Raw genomic sequence first — 20561 nt, forward strand, 5'->3', positions numbered from 1 at the left:
CCTGGAGGTTCATTGCCGCCCTCACACAAGCCCGCTATTGGTCCCTATCCTGAACAAGATTAATCCAGTCTCTATCATCATATCCCACCTCCCTCAAATCCACTTGAATATCATCCTCCCATCTACGTTTCGGCTCTCCAAAGACCTCCCAACTAACACTCTATATGCTCATGGGATGTACATACGGTACAAAATTTGGGGTGGTGAATTTGGCAGCACAGATATGACCAATTTTTCATTCATTCACGGTTTTCTTCTGAAGAACAGGACCTTCATTGCAAACCCAGCATGCTCAAATTATTCCTTTTTCAGCCTTTCTTCTCGTCTCCGCTAATGATCTGATATCTTCTTCTGCTTCGAACTTTTCCTGCGTTCACCATTCCTTCCAGTGCATCCTTGAGTAAGTATTGTAGTGCCCCAGCAAATTTCTTCATCTCTTCCTGATTAGTTCCAGCATTATGCTTCCCCCACACATTCATTCTAGCACAGCTTCATTTCTTATTTTGTTTGTCCGTTTCACACGCTTCAATTAATTGTAATTTATTAATTACAATTACAATTATTATTAATTGTAATTTTATTGTTCATATTATAGTTGTAATCCCCTGGTAAAGGGGCAGAGAAGGCCTGACGGCCTTATCTCTACCAGGTTAAATAAATAAATACTAAAATACGCTTCCTCGATTCTAGGTTATCAAAAGACATAGTTTTTTTTCTCCATATACAGGGCTCCTGAAAAAGGCCTTTCCGGTTTCGAACACATGCCTTCTATGCTGGAGATTGCGGGTTCGATCGCCGCCGAGGTCGCTGGCATTTAAGTGTCTTTAAATGCGACACGCTCATGTCAGTAGATTTACTGGCGTGTAAAAGAACTTCTGCGGGACAAAATTCCGGTACACTGGCGACGCTGATATAACCTCTGCAGTTGCGAGCGTCGTTAAATAAACCATAATTTTTTTCGGGCATATGTAATTTACGTTCTTTGAATCTGAGGTGCATGGAAATAGTACCAATGGAAAGAGAAACTCAAAAAGTTTAGTTGTGGTAACATTGTTTTCCTAGTTGGTAACACTGCCTCATAATACCGCATATAAACAAATTTGTTCATTGTTGAGGCGAAACAGCTGTTATAGAGAACAGAAAAGCTTGATTTTCATGTGAACCAGTCGGTTATTAATGTGCAACGGCATTACTGAACAAAGTTTGGTGCAGATCCACCTAAGTGAGCCTACAAACCGTAAATGATACATTGATTTTAAGGCAAGATTCTTCGCAAGTGGTTGCGATTTCATCCGTACAGACTACAGTTGCTGCAAGTCCTGAAACCAGAGGTCAAAGTGCTACGAAGAAATTTCTGCATAAGTATGCAGATTTTAATTGAAAATAATGATGAATTTATTCGTTCCGTGGCGTTCTCTGACGAAACTACTTTTTATCTTTCTGGTAAGGTGAACAGACATAATCTCAGAATCTGGGGGTCGGAAAATCCGCGTACCTACGTGGAACTTGGCTATAGGCATGATGTGTACCGTGTTACAGTGTTAACGGGGGACACGTTAAACGTCTTTAAGATAAGGTACTAAACGTTTTGAGTTTCTCTTTCCATTAGTACTACTTTCATGCACCTCAGATTCATAGAACGTAAATTACATGTGTTCGAAACCGGGGAGTTCTTTTGTAGGAGCACTGTATATAAACTTAAGAAACCGAATGACTGAGAGTAACAGTATGCCAGAATCAACGCCTGCTCGAACGCATCCGATGGCTGATTATACTGCCTGATCATAAGCCCATTTTAACAAGACTTTCACTGAAATAGCGTATTTCCAAATTCCAACGGTAGGTGCAGCAAGAACCAGCTCAGCTGTACGTCTGCTTCAAGCTATAGGTTCGTTCCAACAACAGTCAGGAACCGTCCGTAACCATCGTGAGCATGCGCAGTACAAAAAAAGCGTTCCAACACAATCCGAACCAGTCCTGAACCGGAAACATGTACTGCAGTCGGGCGTTCCAACAAGCTTTTGACACGGGTTCGGAACGGTCAGAAATAGTCCGCGGATTGAGGCATGTACGGAAGAGTACGCAAGACGCGCATGCGCATAAGCTCACCAACGTCTCCTGGATACTGAAGAAAGACATGACCGACTGTTCACATCATTGAGGTTAAAGATGAAAAGTGACAGTACAGACGAAAAATAAAACTAGAGATTTAATTTAAATTTTCGCCAAAAACAGAGGGAATGGAAATTATTTGGGTACAGTTAATTACAATTTCAACATGCAGCTTTGATTAAAAATATAATAAATAACGTACATACATTAATCGTTAAAAAAAGAACTATTTTTAGATGAGAGTCCCCCAGTACACGACGTTGAATTATCGGAATTCTTGCCTTCCATATTTTTTGTCATCTTTTTATAGAAAATGATCGAAATTCTATTTTCTGCAATTAGAATTACCTGCGAAACGATAATAATTAATCATCCCGTTCTTAGCAAAGATGATCACAGTTATAGCATCTCTGGACTTAGTACAGAATGATCCGCGAAAGCGTTCCAACAGCGTCCAGTCCAGTTTCAATCCCATAGCAGATGCTGAACTAGAGCATGCGCATAAGATGGTACAGGAACCGTACATGAACTGATCCATGAACCGCTTGTTGGAACGAACCTTATATAAAAAAAAAAGTTGTTCTATCTATTTTGTGCCATTGTGAGATATTGAAGTGTGTTACGAATAATAACCATCAGAAACTTGTGTCAGAAACCCTTGTGAATAAATTCGTGAAAACTCTACTGAATAATGTAGGGAAGTTCCACACAAAATGTTTTCCGGTTTTCATGTTTAGATGCTGGGTAACTTTCGATGCTGGACCCCGGACTCATTTCACCGGCATTATCACCTTCATTTCATTCCGACGCTAAATAACCTAGATGTTGATGCAGCGTCGTAAAATAACCCAATAAATTTAAATAAAAAAATTCATGTTTGGTGAAACCCGCCTCGGAAAGTATTGAAGCTGTAAGTTCTTGGGGACACTAGTTCATTTGTTTTGTTTTTTTTTTCTTTTTAATTGCCTAGTTGCAAAAATCCCTATCTCAAAGTTTATACATTTATTTTTGTAAATCACTAAAAACTGGTAGCATATGAACAGATCATGGTCTCCTGCAGTTCTTTTAAGAACAAAAATAATTAATTAACCTTACAAGTTCCATAAGCTATTAGAGTCGCGAAACAAAGTAGCTAATACAGGTACATCATTTTATTTTTACTTCAATTTTTATTGTACCTGAGTTTTTTAATGTTCCTCACTCCCACCCCTTCTACTAAGGAAGTTCCAACTCCACACAGAACCAAGACCGCAGATAGTAAGCAGTACTGAGTTACTGAGTATAGTACGTTCCAGAAATATGTTCGCGTTTTCCAGTGACGAAAGAGCTTTCAATATTGAATCATATTTTCGCACAGGTACTGTCCGTTTGCCTACGTCGCATCCCGATTTCCCCCACCTGCTTCTGCTCGCCCCTCTGTAATAGCTGGGCTGTCTTAGCTCTTTTCTGAAAACATTAATTTCTCTTAGGAATTGGACGTTTAAGTAATATTATACAGCTGTTTAATTTAACTTAAATAAAAGGGCCTCGTTAAGTAATTAACTGTCACGTGATTTCCTCCCTTTCTACAATCCTGCGGCATAACCACTTGGACGGACAGCAGATAGCATGTCTGAGTAATTTTATATTTTTGGGTCGGGCAGAAGTGAAGATTGAATTTACAGTACGTAGAGTAGGTACAGAATTATTTCAATATGAGTTACTAGTACGAAGGACGAAACTGGCAATTGGAATTAGATGCAATAGTTTATAGTGCGATAATATGCACAAAAGAACTGAGGCCTGTATCGAAATTAACGGCCACCATTTTCAAAATTGTATTTAAATATTCATATTATGATTATTTTTCAATATAACTTCTTTCTCTATATTGTACGCTAATGTGCTGTAGACAGTATAATATACACTGCATAATGAATACGTTCGCATGGATAACTCACTTCGTGAGCAAAAACACTTATTCTTAATACAGTACTGTACTTTGATTAAAGAAAAACCTAATGAAAATTATCAAACTCAAAATCGCGATATTTCCTAGTTTACGTAAATGGATGAACTACTTTTCTTCCTTCCTATACCTAGTAGAGTGATTTGTGTTTTACGCCAATATCATCGAACTCCAGTCTTGGAGGGGGGAGCAAGCGATGTTTCCGGTTCTCTAAAGGTATAGACAGGTTAATATTAAAAATGTTAGTAAAAATAAAATGATGTCCCTGTATTTTAATAATATACAGGAATACAAGCATAAAACATAAGATATGTACCCATAAGCGACTTCAAAGGCGTTGGCGGGAAATTTTTTCCTATTCATGTTACATCTTCGACTATTGAATGAGCAGGCAGTAATTGCAGCCATCGGATGCATGAATGCGTTCGAGCAGGCGGTGGCCAGAATCGACGAAGCAAGAGATTCACAGTCACTTGAACCGATTTGAGTTACTTATACGGGATATAATATGATGGAATTTCGAAAACGAGTTGTTGCCATAGTAACAAAGAAGGATCAGTTATACTCGTGTATTTCCTGGCCCCCTTAACATAGTAGTGCGTGAAACGTTTGGCAAAACAAGCTTGTTCAATTGGACGCATATTTATTACTTAAAATATTAATTTTAAGTAATAAATATGCGTCTAATTGATATTTCCCTTGGCCGTAAGTCTTCTTAGTGGGTGCGAGCAGTAATTTATTCAGCGACGCTTTGAACTGCAGACGTTATTCAGATTTATCGCCCTTCAGAATCCATCTTCTTGACGGACGTTTCCAGCTGCCAACGCACAATGTTAACACTAGTTGCACTAAGCAGAAACAGAAACTGTAGCAGCGCGGCGTGTAAAGCAGCAAAACTACATGGAAGGGGCACGCACCTAGAGTAGCGGGTCATTTACAGCGCTCGGTCTAATCGTGTTTCGTTCGTTCGTCCTTCTGTTTGTGCAGTTACAACAGATCCGATCGATTGCAACAGGCAGTTCAACACCTGCTTGCCTGATAACGAAGACAGATGAAACCTTTGGGACTCCGGGTTTCTCACTCGTGTTTACAGTGTAGGGAAAACATTTATTTTGAATGACACATGACTTTTATTATTACACCACAATTCCCTGTTTAGGGATCCCATTTTAATGAGAGTGAATTTTGTTATTTTTGCTTCAAAATAGTTTTTTTTTTAACTTATACTGCAATTCATCTCGAGAAATGCCATAACTTTCATCTTGATGCCATTTTAAGCTCTTTGCGGCCATATTTTCGTTTTCGCTTCCTTTCTACATTTCCTGATTTCTATATCCTTCATGTTTATTTTGGTATTGTCTTCTTTCTCCATTGCTTGATTTCTCTATTTATTCTTTTCTTACTTGAAGTTTCCTTTCTTTCCCCATTCATTATTTGCTCTATTTCTTCTTTTCTGTTTTCATTTTCGCTTTCTTCCTACATTTCCTCATTTTTTGTCTATTTTCACTTTTATTTTTTTATTTTCCCTTTCTTCCTATATTTCCTGATTTCTCTCTCTCTTCTTTTATATTTTGGTGTTGCCTTATTTCTCCATTGCTTGATTTCTCTATTTATCCTTTTCTTATTTGAAGTTTTCTTTCTTTCCCCATTCATTATATGCTCTATTTCTTCTTTTTTCATTTTCGCTTTCTTTATACATTTCCTCATTTTTTTGTCTACTTTCACTTTTATTTTCTTATTTTCCCTTTCTTCCTACATTTCCTGATTTCCCTCTTCCTTCTTTAATATTTTGGTATTGCCTTCTTTCTCCATTCCTTGACTTCTATATTTATTCTTTCCTTATTTAGAGTTTCCTTTCTTTCTCCATTTATTGATTGCTGTATTTCTTCTTTTCTATTTTGATGTTGCCTTCTTTCTCCAATTCTTGATTTCTCTATTTATTCCTTTATTTTTTCATTTTCCCTTTCTTCCTACATTTCCTGATTTCTCTCTCTCCTCTTTTATATTTTGGTATTGCCTTCTTTCTCCATTCCTTGACTTCTATATTTATTCTTTCCTTATTTAGAGTTTCCTTTCTTTCTCCGTTTATTGATTGCTGTATTTCTTCTTTTCTATTTTGGTGTTGCCTTCTTTCTCCATTGCTTGATTTCTCTATTTATTCTTTTCCTTATTTTAAGTTTTCTTTCTTTCTCCATTTATTGATTGCTGTATTTCTTCTTTTCTATTTCGGTGTTGCCTTTCTCTATTCCTTGATTTCTCTATTTACTTTTCATTTATTCACTTTTCCTTTCTTCCTACATTTCCTGATTTCTCTGTACCTTCTTTTCTATATTGGTGTTGTCTTCTTTCTCCATTTCTTGATTTCTCTATTTATTCTTTTCTTATTTGATGTTTCCTTTTTTCTTTCCATTTATTGATTGCTGTATTTCTTTTTTTTTTTTTTTTTCTATTTTGGTATTGTCTTCTTTCACCAATTCTTGATTTCCCTATTTATTCTTTTATTTTTTACATTTTTCGTTTCTTCCTACATTTCTTAATTTTTTTTTCTTTTCATGTTTCCCTTCTTTATCCATTTCTTAATTTCTCTATTTATGAGGAAGAATGACACTTTCAACATCTACTGTAAGGTAGGTTTCATAATCCATTTCAGCTTCCGCTGTTGTAGACAGCATTTTACCGACTTATACTCGACCTGTTGTCAGGGAGACAGTTCCCATGCTCTGGCAGACATATACATTGTAGAACCATTATTAATAAATTTAATAAGTTTTAAAAATTTGATACCCCTATTTTACGACGAACCACTAAAGAAGCCGATCGACTATTCTCACTACTTAGTCTCCATTTGTCTGCCTAGCTGGTGAATCCTCTGATGCTAATACAGGGTGCGTCAGAAAGAACGGATGGATTTCACATGCCAAGAAAATTGTAAGGATTCGTCAAATCAAAAATTTATTGTTATCAACATATTCACCAATACATGCAGTTTATTTATGGAAAACAACATAATCCATATGATGTCCTTGGCTTTCAATACAGGCATCGAGGCGTTTTCTGAAGTTCGCCATCACTTTCACAGTCATAGTTGGTGGGATTGCCACGATTTCTTCACGAATCGCCGTCTTCAGTTCACCCAGTATATGTTATCGATGTTTACAAACTTACGCCTTCTAATGGTCCCAAAGAAAGAAATCGCAGGGCGCGAGATCTTACCGTAGCCTCGTACAATCTCAGTGCAATAGAATTTCGTCCAGGTGATTTCTTCTTTAATGTTGAACCTGTGATACGAAATGAAGCCACCCACCGCAAAATTGTATTCCGAGTTGGAATCCTGGCGTGACGTCCGATGTCGAAATGAGTCCTGAGTGGCGATCACAGACTCTTCATTTTTCAAAAATATCTCTACGATGAAAGCACGTTGTACGTCAGACCAGCACCATGTTCTCAACTAAAACTGCATTCTATGGCTGACCCAACAGTCGTGGTCCCCCTCACTATATCCCACCCCTCACTGCGTATCGATAGTTTGAAATCCATCCGTTCTTTCTGACGCACCCTTTATTATTTCATCACTCCTGACTGGTGTTTAATATCCTCCGTGCATTATCACGCGTTTATCATTGAATCCAATAACTTAACGAAAATAGATACGGCAAGGGGGACATTTCTGTACTTCACAAGGCCATGTGATCAACTTTTGTATCCCTTTATCGTAGAAGTCTGCCGCCTGGTATCAGAACCAGTGTGTTTCAGTCGTCTGCACCTCTCTATTGATCCAAGGGTATGACAAATGACTTACTTCCGGTGGGGAATATGTTCAGAAATAGCTCAACAAAATTGCTATATCTGTTCCAATAAATATTTCCAAGAGATTTGTTTTATTTCTGTAAACGGTCCCAGGGGAACTTACTTTCGAACGGACCTTGTAATCGCGTCCGAGTGGCCAAAATTTGTATAAGCACTTGTTTTGACATTATTAACATGATGAAAGAAAAAAAATTAATTCTCTGCCCCCATGAGAATGTTTGCTTGTTATGACCTCCTCAGTCCTGGGATAAATTTTTGTATTCAGAAAGCTATGAAATTTGAATATAGTGTTGCAAATGGACTGTGTATTGATGATAAAATTAGGAAAAAAATATTCAAGTAATGAAAACAACTCAAAATTTATATATCCTATAGGCGACATTGGGTCTTATTGTGCTGTAGGCTAAATTAATTGCATTAACTCTGACTGAATATTCAGTTTTATTTTATAATATGATACAAAATAACTAGTGTTACTTTAAAATCTAGAAACCTGAGGTCTCCCAGTCTGCAATAGGAGACCTAATGTATATATCAATTTTAGTAATATGTACGAATTTTATGGTACGAATCTGGTTATGCCATCAAAGAGAACATGTTCTATTTACCCATTTCATACAATACTTATTTATTTTTTTTTAATATTATCAACAATCCAATGAATTACTGTACCTACATGGATACGTTCCATCTCCTTCTTTCCAGAAACCGCCATCTTTGAGCATGTGTGACTGGTATGTAAATTAATTAATTAATTTGGTTGAATCCATATTTAGGTGGTGCTGCCGTCTCTTCTGAACATACTCAACTAGTTTAAAGAAAATTTAAAACATTCTTCTTGAGATGGCGGGATTTTAAAAAAGTGCTGTTTAATGTATTCCATAAGAGACGCTAGGACTGAGGAGGTTAGCTGAGCTACACCGGTGGCAGCTGTGATCATACCAGCATTGCCAGCTTGAAGTAGAACATTTTTTTTTATTTTATCGGGTTATTTTACGACGCTGTATCAACATCTTAGGTTATTTAGCGTCTGAATGAAATGAAGGTGATAATGCCGGTGAAATGAGTCCGAGGTCCAACACCGAAAGTTACCCAGCATTTGCTCATATTGGGTTGAGGGAAAACCCCGGAGAAAACCTCAACCAGGTAATTTTCCCCGACCGGGATTCGAACCCGGGCCACCTGGTTTCAAGGCCAGACGCGCTGACCGTTTCTCCACAGGTGTGGACTGAAGTAGAACAAAGCATGAAGATTTTTATAAGGTGGCGATAAATTAACTATAAATTGTTCTGACTGGGGGATAGTCAGGCACTTAGAATAAGTGCACAGTGCAACAGAACCAAAAACAAAACTGGCTTCTCTCTCTTTCGCTCCACTAGCGTTATTGCTAACAGTGCTGTTAGATGAAAGCATGTTGACAGCTTCTTTCTGACAGAACTTCTGCCTAAAATGTAGAAAGGAAAAGTAGTTTCGTTTCCATGGCATCGTTTATTTTACTATCATTCTCTTTTTTTGATAAAACTGCGCAATGACAATTGACGTTCAGAGAAAGGGGCTAACGCCCCAGAAATGTCCTTGAAGTGAACATTAAAATAGTTTAGACCAGAGGTCTGAAGGTATCGCAGCTTGTACGTGGGCGCTGTACAGACTATTAGCGCCGATTGTGTTGTTTAACATTCTCCGATGCGATGGTGTTCCGAAGCCGATGCTGGTTGTTCCCACGTCAGCGTGTTGGTTGCGTGTAGCGCCGCTCTCTCGTGCTTTTTGTCACTCCGAGCGGCACGCAAACCTTTGCCTGCCCTCTGGAACATCGTGACGAGTTCATCCGACGGGCTACCGGTCACCTTCCTGCCGAATCTCGCAGCTCTGATGCTGTGTGAGTTCGAGCCCGCTCCCTCGCCGGCGCGTTGCCGCTGTGTGTTGGCAGCTGCTTCGTAAAACTTTATTCAGAATAAATCAACAAACGGTAATTAACTACCAGCTTGCTTAATACCCCAAGTGTTAAACATAACCATTTTTTCCTTGTTACTTTACACTAGTGGATTATACTGATTTTCTAGATATCAGGTTGAATTTTCTTTTACCAAGAAGGAATTATCCAAATCAGTTATTAGCTTATGAGATTGCTTCATACAAATACACAGACATTCTCTTTATATTAATACCAGTGACTTATGCAGCAAATTTTGCAAACTAAGTTCATTACTTACTTACTTACTTACTGACTTTCAAGGAACCCGGAGGTTCATTGCCGCCCTCATATAAGCCCGCCATCGGTCCCTATCCTGAGCAAAATTAATCCAGTCTCTACCATCATATCCCACCTCCCTTAAATCCATTTTAATATTATCTTCCCATCTACGTCTCGGCCTCCCCAAAGGTCTTTTTCCCTCCGGCCTCACAACTAACACTCTATATGCATTTCTGGATTTGCCCATACGTGCTACATCCCTGCCCATCTCAAACGTCTGGATTTAATGTTCCTAATTATGTCAGGTGAAGAATACAATGCGTGCAGTTCTGTGTTGTATAACTTTCTCCATTCTCCTGTAACTTCATCCCTCTTAGCCCCAAATATTTTCCTAGGCACCTTATTCTCAAACACCCTTAACCTATGTTCCTCTCTCAAATTGAGAGTCCAAGTTTCACAACCATACAGAACAACCGGTAATATAACTGTTTTATAAATTCTAACTTTCAGATTTTTCGACAGCAGACTGGATGATAATAGTACATTATGCAACGAGCTTATAATGATAGTAATTAAGAAGCGAGTATTGATGTTTATGAAACGAGCGCAAGCGAGTTTCATAATTTTCATAAGAGCTTCTTAATTACCATTATAGGCGACTTTCATACGATTTTTTTATGCTCGACCATATTTCTAACTTGAAATTATTCAGATGTATACATTTTATTTGTATCTGACAAGATCAGAAGTGAACTTGTTCTAGGTCGTGAATTGTGAGATGTGCGCAGACGCGAAAGTATTGATTTTTTTCCGAGGAACAATAATGTCATTGACCTTGATGTAATCCCGTTAAACTTGGTATAACCTTGATTATTGAATTCGACATTGAAAAACGAGATGACAAATTGAATTTATTTGAGTATTATTTACAATAATTAACGCTAATTATTATAGTAACAGAACATAACCTTCTGCGACAGTATTGGATTTCCAGCCTCCGTGACTTTTCGCTAATTCTCTTTCGATTGCATGTCCGAGAATAATCGATACTTGCGGTTTTATAACGGTACAAAACTGACTTGTCATTGGCTGAACACCTGTAAGCTGAGTTGTCATTGGCTGAAAACACCTGTACTTTAATGAGTAGGTGTACTTTAATGACATGCATTAAAGGACTGCTACCAGGTGTATAATTACTACATTTCGGCGTGGTCGAGCATAAAAGTTCATTAGACGTTCAAATAAACATCTTTCAGATTTATTTTCAATGAAGAATACCAGACATTCTGAAAGTTATTTGCTTCCGTAGTAATGAAAGATACTCTCTCTCGAGCCAATACTGAAGAGAACCACGCATATAAATATCTACACCACACCGCCATTAAATATATGAAAAAGGCCCAACCCCACTTGATTAATAACTATAAAAATATTTGATTTTTAATAATATTATTATCTTACGTAAGTTTTATAGCTTTCAGTAACATATACTATATAGCTGCCACTCAGTAAGATATAGAAATCAAAATCTAATTTAAGTTATTCTCTACATCTACTTATATAACCCCAAAACTTTTCACTTTCATATCATCCACATAGCTTTAATATGTATAATTAATGAAAAATGGTCACATCATGGCATTAACTATAATAATATTTCATTTATAATGGTAATAATATCATCAAACCACTTCAAGTTTTGTAGTTTTTAATATCCAATACACAGCTGTACCCAGAAAATTACACACTACAGAATCGAACCTGTAAATTATTTTTACTAAGTTAAGTTTTTAATAACCAATTTAATTTGAGCTCTAAATATGTCAGCATTCTTGCAGATCATGGCCTTCGTGTAATATTGTTTACTGTAGTGTGTGTTTTGTTTTATTCTGAAATGCAATTAGCTAGCTTTCAAAACTGACTACAGATGGATTTTGGAAAATAGGAAAATTATGTTGAAAAATTGACATTCCACTGAAAACTACTATTTTTCTGAAAAACTTTGAGTTCCAAGCTTCAAAATGAGGGATCTTATTTATTAAAATCCGTTCAGCCGTTTTCCCGTAATTTCCATTACCAGTTCAAATTATATATATATATATATATATATATATATATATATATATATATATATATATATATATATATATATATATAGATTGATAAACTTTTGTATATGCCCATTATGGAATAGAAATATATCCGTATAAAAATAGTGTTAAATGAATAATATTCTACGTTTGTTGTGTGCAAGGCCGCCTTAAATAAACGGAGTCATTTGTTTTCATTTCATTATAGCCTATAGTCTTAGGTGGCGGTGATAAAAGTATTGTTATTTTAAACTCTTGTATCTCCTTAAATATCAGTCCTATCAAAATTTTATACAGAATAAAACTTATCGGAAATCATTTTTAAAGAATCTTTTGTTATGTAATATTTTTCATAAGAATCTAAAATAAGCGAGATATTTTGATTTATTTAATTCAGGCCCCCTTATAACCTCCCTTTTAAATAAAGTATTTTGAATGCCATATAGCCTAAAATCCAAGTTAGAACGAACTTAATTACAGTTTTCACAGAAATCCGTTCAGCCATTATCAAATAAAAATGTAACAAAGATCCAGACAGACATGCATAAAAACAAAAATGTAAAAAAACCGATTTATGGTTTCAGGATGGTTAATTATACAAGTTAACACCAATTATTTTTGGAAAATCGAAAATTACCAGAAACATTTTGGTTACAGATTTATTGTTAGTATAGATTTCGAGTACTGACAAATACAACTGACAGTTACTTTCTAATTGTTGTGTTGACAGCAATAATTTTGGTAAGTGTAACTAGGCTTGTGAAATTTAAACGTAATTAATAATTAAATAGTAATAATACCGGTATTATTATTATTATTATTATTATTATTATTATTATTATTATTGTTATTTATTTATTTATTTCAGAAGGGTTCTCATCTTGTCGATAATTTACTAAATTAAAGCACCTAATTCAAAATAATATGTTATAACATTTAATATTTGCTTAATTTTGCTGTATCACTAATCATAATTTCTACATCGATTGTCAAATGTTCAGCCATGAATTCAATATTGCAGGACATAGCTATGGCAACAGTGACAACATTGACGATGAATAAGGCGATTGTATTGTATTTATTTACATCCCATGGTATTAGTACATCGCTTCATAGCTAGAATATGGAACACGTCAAATGAAAAAAAAAAAAACTTTATACTATAAAGTGTAGTACAACACAAAGTTGTAGTATCAATAGTTAATACAGCACATAAATATTCATGAAGCGTTGTTGACTGTCATGAATTCACCTACAAAATAGAAGGCGTGAGAAATTAGGTAGTTCTTTAATTTGGCCGTAAATAATCTTATGTTTTGAGTTTAATTTTTTATATCCATAGGGAGGCTATTAAAATTTTTACTGCCGTATAACTCACTCCTTTTTGATAGCACGATAGACTTGCCGATGGAGTATCAAAGTCATTTTTGACGCGTATTTATGCTATGAATTGTGGTATTAGTTACAAAGTTTTCACAATTACATGACGCCGGTCGCCATATTGGATCTATTAGCTGTATGCGTATAGAATAAAGAAGGATAATGTAACCTAATTTTGTGCGAGATCGTGCGTATTTGCTTGTTTTCCGCACAGAACCATTACGCGGTAAGTGTCAAATACCACATTCAGTATTCCCAACGTAACACACATAACAATTTCCCTCTTCTTACCGCTTAAGCGCGACATTCATTTTACTGCTTTAGGCTTTTAACATATTAATTTTAGAGACGTTTAACATAGTAATAATTATAAATTGGAAACTTACCACTGCAATTTCACCTAAATTGCAATGTTAATTATTGTTTTTAAATATTTGCAAAAATTAAGTAAAGTCTACTACTCCACGAAATTTATTGCATTCCTGATACAAGTAACATTAAGGAAGCCGTGAAAAAAAGTCAACGAGATTCCAGATGCCGATGTTATTACTGCAATATGTTATATAAATAATATTGTTAAAATATTAAAATGAAAAATAAATCATTACATAACCTTACCGTTTGTTTTAAGTTCGCATTTATAAACTGGGGGAAAAAAAAAAGACAGGCGTATATCACGGCCTGCTGGAGTATAGTAAACACAGAAAACATTTTACAGCAACAATGTTGAAAAAAAGATATTTTGGTGTTCCGAAGTTGGCGTCATTAAACAGAAACCAACATGGAGATTTCATTGCAACTAATTAGAAATTCGTCTTTCAGGTATGTAATAAACGATCTTCGCACAAAATAATGTACGATACACGAGCGGTATGTTTGTTTTCATGTTCTCGGAAATTAAAAAAGCTCAACTACGTTTCGCTTTTTCAATCTTTTCCTCGACCATGAAAACGTCAACATACCGCTCTTGTAACGTATATTACTATTTTGTATGCATCTGAAGTGTGGCTAGTGTAATATGTAGCTAGTCGGCGATGTATGCAATAAAGGGGAAAAGGAGCTGGCACCCTACTCCATTATCTCCTGGCCTAGTTGCCTCATAAGTGGTGCCTAGTTGGTATCAGTTGTGAAGTTCAGGCCTATCTTCGGACAGTTGACTAAACAACAACAATGTGTATTTATTTTGATGTACCGAAGTACATATGATATTTCCATGCAGATATTCTGCTTTCTCAGATGATGAGAGAGAGATGGAACGGAGAAAAATTCTCTCCGGCGCCGGGATTTGAACCCGGGTTTTCAGCTCTCCGTGCTGATGCTTTAACCACTAAGCCACGTCATAGATGTCTATGCACGCAGGACCGAAGTCCATAGACATCTATGACGTAGTGCAGAGGGCGGCCACTAGAGGGAACCCAAGAGATGGAGCTTAATCTGAGACGATTCTCAACGGTGTCGGGATTGTATCCGGCGTGGCTTAGTGGTTAAAGCATCAGCACGGAGAGCTGAGAGAATTTTTCTCCGTTCCATCTCTCTCTCATCATCTGAGAAAGCAGAATATCTGCATGGAAATATCATATGTACTTCGGTACATCAAAATAAATATGATATGCGTAATAAATCACTTTGTGATTTAAAGACGGCGCCCATACCGTCGGACCCCGGCCAACCAGTCACTCATCTGAGTGCACCTCTACACATGTATGGACTTCGGTCCTGCGTGCATAGACATCTATGACGTAGTGCAGAGGGCGGCCACTAGAGGGAACCCAAGAGATGGAGCTTAATCTGAGACGATTCTCAACGGTGTCGGGATTGTATCCGGCGTGGCTTAGTGGTTAAAGCATCAGCACGGAGAGCTGAAAACCCGGGTTCAAATCCCGGCGCCGGAGAGAATTTTTCTCCGTTCCATCTCTCTCTCAACAACAATGTGACTTAAATGCTTTGTTTTCCAACAAAAACTTTTCCACATAAAAATCCTCGCATATAACACGCACATGAATTTATTCGTCGTATTTTCGGTAAAAAGTGCGTGTTATACGCGAATAAATATGGTATTCTATTTAGGAAATAGTCTTAGCTAATATCAGTCGTGGATTAATCTTTTCATAAAATTTCCCTCTTGCTTGGCTTCAATCTACTCGCGTGAAATTATCGACAAGATGAAAATCACTCGTGATATTACTTACGATAATTCATTGCAGGCAATAATATAGTAAAGTTAGCTATGGAGTAAGGGCATCATAAAACTGTTTGCGAAATTCCTATACGCTACAGTCGGGAAGTGTTTAGTTATTTCCCGTACTTTACGTAACCAAGAATAACAATGTTTCTAAGATGAGATGACTTGCAAGTGATTTGTAAATGAGATAATATTCGTGGTATAAATATTAGTAACGCTCATCTTGCAAGTGTCAGGAATCGAAACCATTTCCAGGCCCCCTTCTAGCTATTTGTTCTGTAGAACATATTTTACATTAGTAACGCATCGGGCTTCAATATTTTATGTAGGCTACAGCTCGTGGATATGTGTACCGTGTCTTCGCCTCATCTGAAGTAACGCATTTTCATTGGAAAGCTAGGAGGTTCAATCAAGTAGTACAGTTTACGAGCGTGGAAAATGTGAGACACACGAATTGCATTTGAAGTTCTGAATTGACTTTCTCTATAGCAGTGCTTACTTCCATCATAGTGAGAAGGCCTACATGAGCGATTTCTATAAAAAAGACAATCGCCTTTAAGGACAAAAACCTCGGAAGTGTTTATGGCAAGAACATTGAATTATGCATACAACACAATGTATATACAAGTATAGACAGGTAAAAAGAAAGTGAGTATCCACAGAACATATAGAGTCACAGAAACAAAAAATAGACACACTGCCACACTATTATCTTCTGGCTTCGTTGTGTCATGAGTAGGGCTAGGATTTTGATGACCTATAAATCATGAAAAAATTTCCTAAAAACAATGCATTTATGAACTAAAAACCTTTCAAAAATGCCCTTAAAATGCCCTAAAAATTTATCTTACATAATTGGCTTCGTAGGAATATTAATATTTAGACTAGTAATTAAATTAAATTCTAGTACCAACTTTCAAGTTTATTTAATTTTACACAATTTTTCTAAGTAGTACAGTTCAATTGATTATTTTACCTAATGTAGTAGTTCCACGTAGTGCACCACAAGGCCACTCTTATCCGGAACTAGCAGGCATATAGGAGTCTATATTGAAGGAGTGGTTGGACTGATCCATTACGTTGGGGTGTACTACGTTAAAATTACAATGTTTGTGTAGAAAAACGATTAAAATAATATACAAAATAATGGGTATTAAATGAAAAAAATATGCAGAGAAAATATCAAAAGAAAAAAATAATAATTCACATTAATAATCGGGATTTATGGCTAAAATTAAATGAAAGTACCCCTAAAATGACCGAATAAAACAAAAAAATGCTGTTACGAGTTGTAAGAGGTAAAAAATTAAAAAAATGCCCTAACAAATATGTTTTAAAAAATTCAGTTTATCACATAACATATAAATACTAAAGCAGCTATGTTTCTGGCTTACTAGAAAAAAGATGCAATTTCATCAAAATCCTAGCCCTAGTCATGAGTGACACCTTATTGGTATGAGGCTCCGTCTTCATACATTTGACTAAACAATAATAATAATAATAATAATAATAATAATAATAATAATAATCATAATAATAATATAATAAGCATAATACTTGAGCGTTATCAAATCCAATTTTAGAGATACCGCTCTAAATGTAGAATTTCTTCAATTGTTATGTAGTATGACTTCCATAAACTGGCAGAGATGTATAACTTGCGTGGAATGACAAAATGTTTAGCTCTCCTCATCATCATCATCATCATCATCATCATCATCATCATACGTTACGGTTTAGGCCAATAGATGGACAGTTCCGGCTTCAAATTATAGTTGTTGCGTACATCTTGTAACAAGTCGTCCTTGACCTCGTCGTTCTCTGGGTTCACAGTTCAACACTCTGAGGTTTATTCTGTTGTCATTCAACCTACAGATGTGTTTTCATATCAATTCTTTCTGTATTCTCCTGTTTTTTTTTTTTAGCAAATTTAAATATTTTTAAAGCTTCATTTCTTCGTTTATCCATCACTTAAGAGAATAAAGACTCATCATCATTATCATCATCATCATGATCATCATCATCATCATCATCGGTGCCAAGGATTGCTCCCTCCTGGATCCGTTCAGACTCCAAACTTGTACCAATAACTCATTGATTTGTTCATGTTTTCAAAGATCTTCCAAAAATGTCTTCTTCGAGTTGCTGTGTAGTGTAAAATTCTCCTTGGTAACCTGTTGTTCTTCATGTGTAGTACGTGCTATGCCCACTGTTGTATATTACTCGAGTTTTGTGTTTTGTTTGTCTGTTGCTAATTCTTCCCTTACACTTTCATTTCCTTTTCTGTCTAGCAGTCAGTAACCTCCCACTGCCCTTAGGAATGCATTTTCTGTATATTAAATTTCTTCATAGTCCAGGCTTTTGATCCACATCAGTGTGTTGAAATTGCCAAAATTTTGCACAATTTTATTTGGGCATCTTTCCTTGTTTTATTATTTAGAGTTCTTCTTATGGTCCCGGAGATGCATTGAAATGTGGCTATTGTTTCTTGGGCTTCCACTTTTTTGTTATTTAATGATGCTGTACCAACTACTCGATTATTTAGCGTCGATGGGATTGGTGATAGTGGCATGGTATTTAGCGAGATGAGGCCGAGGATTCGCCTTAGATTACCTGACATTCGCCTTACTGTTGGGGAAAATCTCGGAAAAAGCCCAACCAGATAATCGGCCCAAGCGGGAATCGAACCCACGCCGAATTGGAAGGCAAGAGCCTCAGCAGACTGAGCTACGCCGGTGGCTGTTTTTCTTGGATATCCTGATGTGACGTAAAGCTTAAGATATAACCTAAGTACAGTATTTACATTTTTAAATGTATTCTATGTGTTTGTTGTCATTGATAATGCGAGCTCCAATGTTGTCTGTGCCTCTGAAAGCCATGACTTTCGTTTTAGTGTCCGAAATTTCCATGTTACATTGTGGTACACTTCCATTTAATTTATGGGCCATGATTTGTAAGTCGTCTTCAGAATTTGCCAGTATAAGTTGATCGTCAACGAAGAGGATAGTCTGTAATATGTATTGATTATATCGATTGGTATTTTTCTTATTTACGTGTGCGTCCATTTTAATTGATATTCTTTGTATTGTTTTCCTTTTGCGTAAATTTATGAAGATCTGAGGTCTCAATAGAGAGGAGGGGGGGGAGACAAACGAAGTATGTAGACGGTGCTTAGAAATCACTGACGTCCATTTCGGTGTCATGGCGTGCTATTGTAAGCCTGCCAAAGGACTTCGGCGGCATCTCCGACTGAAGGCCGCGATCCCCCACGGAGCGTGCCTGCCGAGCAGTGTGAAAACTACTCGCTTGCAACGTCCGGTTCATTGACTGGATCATTATATGTTTCTACGATTCATGTACAATAAAGCCATCCTCAGCCGTCTAGGGATTACCATTCTTGGCACTGAAGAAGATACATACGATAGTCCTATATTAAAGGTTTTTTTGATACCCCATCGGCAGAGCCAGGTATACAGAGTGTCTTCAACATTTAGGGACAGAATTATACAGATTATAGAGGACTCTAAACTGAGCATTTTGACATGGTACCTGAGTTCTTCAAAGTGTATGTTAGAGACGTTCTGTAAACTGCTTTAATCTTCATAATAAACAACTGTCTTGCGATTCCATAGTGATATTTGTTATTTGTTATTGCTTACAGTGTGGGCGGGAAGTATTGTCGGACCATCGGATCTGTACCCCTTCAGCGCTGTCGTCGTTCTTAGAAAAGTTAACGCCTGTACTCACTCCATTCCACCCATTTTCCTCCCACCACGTTAAACAGCAGGCCACGAACCTTGCCGAATAGGGATGTTGTCAAACTTCCGTCAAACGGTGTCATAAATAACTGGTCCTCGATGCTGCAATATTATTTCTTTCAATCAAAATACATCTTGTATTTCTACATTTTTAAAGCTAAATCCCACGTCTTGAATCACTTTCCGTAGCGTTTCTCTCCACCCTTTGAAATTATTGCTTCTCTCGCAACCTTCAGCAATTTCTTCAATGTTGGAACTTTTTTCTGCACGGTATAAAATTCTTGTATCTTTCTTCTTTAAATACATCGGTTCATATCATCTACAAGAATTAAAGGTTCCCTTGGTCTGTTTTTCCCTGGTGATTCTAGCTTTTCATCTCCTGCACAGACTCCCTCTCTCCTGATTTTCTTTATTAGGACTTCTGACCTGTCTATATCAATTACATAAAATGTTGTATTATTAGTATTAGTTAAGTAAGTAATTTTAAAACGTAATCAATTGAAATACAATAAGCCTCACCTGTGATCGCAGCTGCCCTTTTCGTTGTCTGATTTATAGGAAACAGATACTGACCTGTTTGTTTCTCTTCATCGCAAAATGCTATTACCTACTTGCTTAATAATATTTCTTTCGCCACTCCGTGCTACAGTGTTCATGTTGAGTTGACAACACTGGACTGCAAGTGCAAATAAACTGTCCCGCAAGAAGGCTCAAAATTGTGAGTAGTGGGGGACAGAAAGGGAGAGATATAGAAAAGAGAGAGATAGGAATGCAGGGAAAGAAATGAATTACCGAGGCTGAGAAGGAATTAGGGTTCAGTTCGCATATCTTCTGTCCGACAGTAACTAGGTATTATTAAATGGCTGTAGAATTTTTAATATCGATGGAATCATAATGAAAATAGTGTGTACATATAGGTCATTAAATAGGATTTAAACTTACCCGCGTCGGTAGGAAAGACGATGGCCGTCAGAGGAAGTATGTGCAACAGTAGCAAAGATGGCCTATAGCCTGTCTGTTCGCGGGCGAGCGCAGACTGCTGCAAGTTATGAAGTGTGCAATTCCGTTGTTCTTGAAGAAGTGCATTACCACC

The 20561-nt window shown here is 36.7% G+C and overlaps 1 protein-coding gene and 1 non-coding gene across 2 annotated transcripts in view; one reads left to right on the top strand and one right to left on the bottom strand.

The window, feature by feature from the left end:
• smash (smallish) overlaps positions 1–20561 on the bottom strand; it is a 598237-nt gene that overhangs the window by 531036 nt on the left and 46640 nt on the right. The window lies entirely within an intron of this gene.
• TRNAS-GGA (transfer RNA serine (anticodon GGA)) lies at positions 15349–15420 on the top strand. Its single transcript has one exon. It is a non-coding gene; the product is annotated as a tRNA-Ser (tRNA).

The sequence above is a fragment of the Periplaneta americana genome, chromosome 12 (assembly GCF_040183065.1).
Source record: "Periplaneta americana isolate PAMFEO1 chromosome 12, P.americana_PAMFEO1_priV1, whole genome shotgun sequence".
Classification (NCBI taxonomy): Eukaryota; Metazoa; Arthropoda; class Insecta; order Blattodea; family Blattidae; genus Periplaneta; species Periplaneta americana.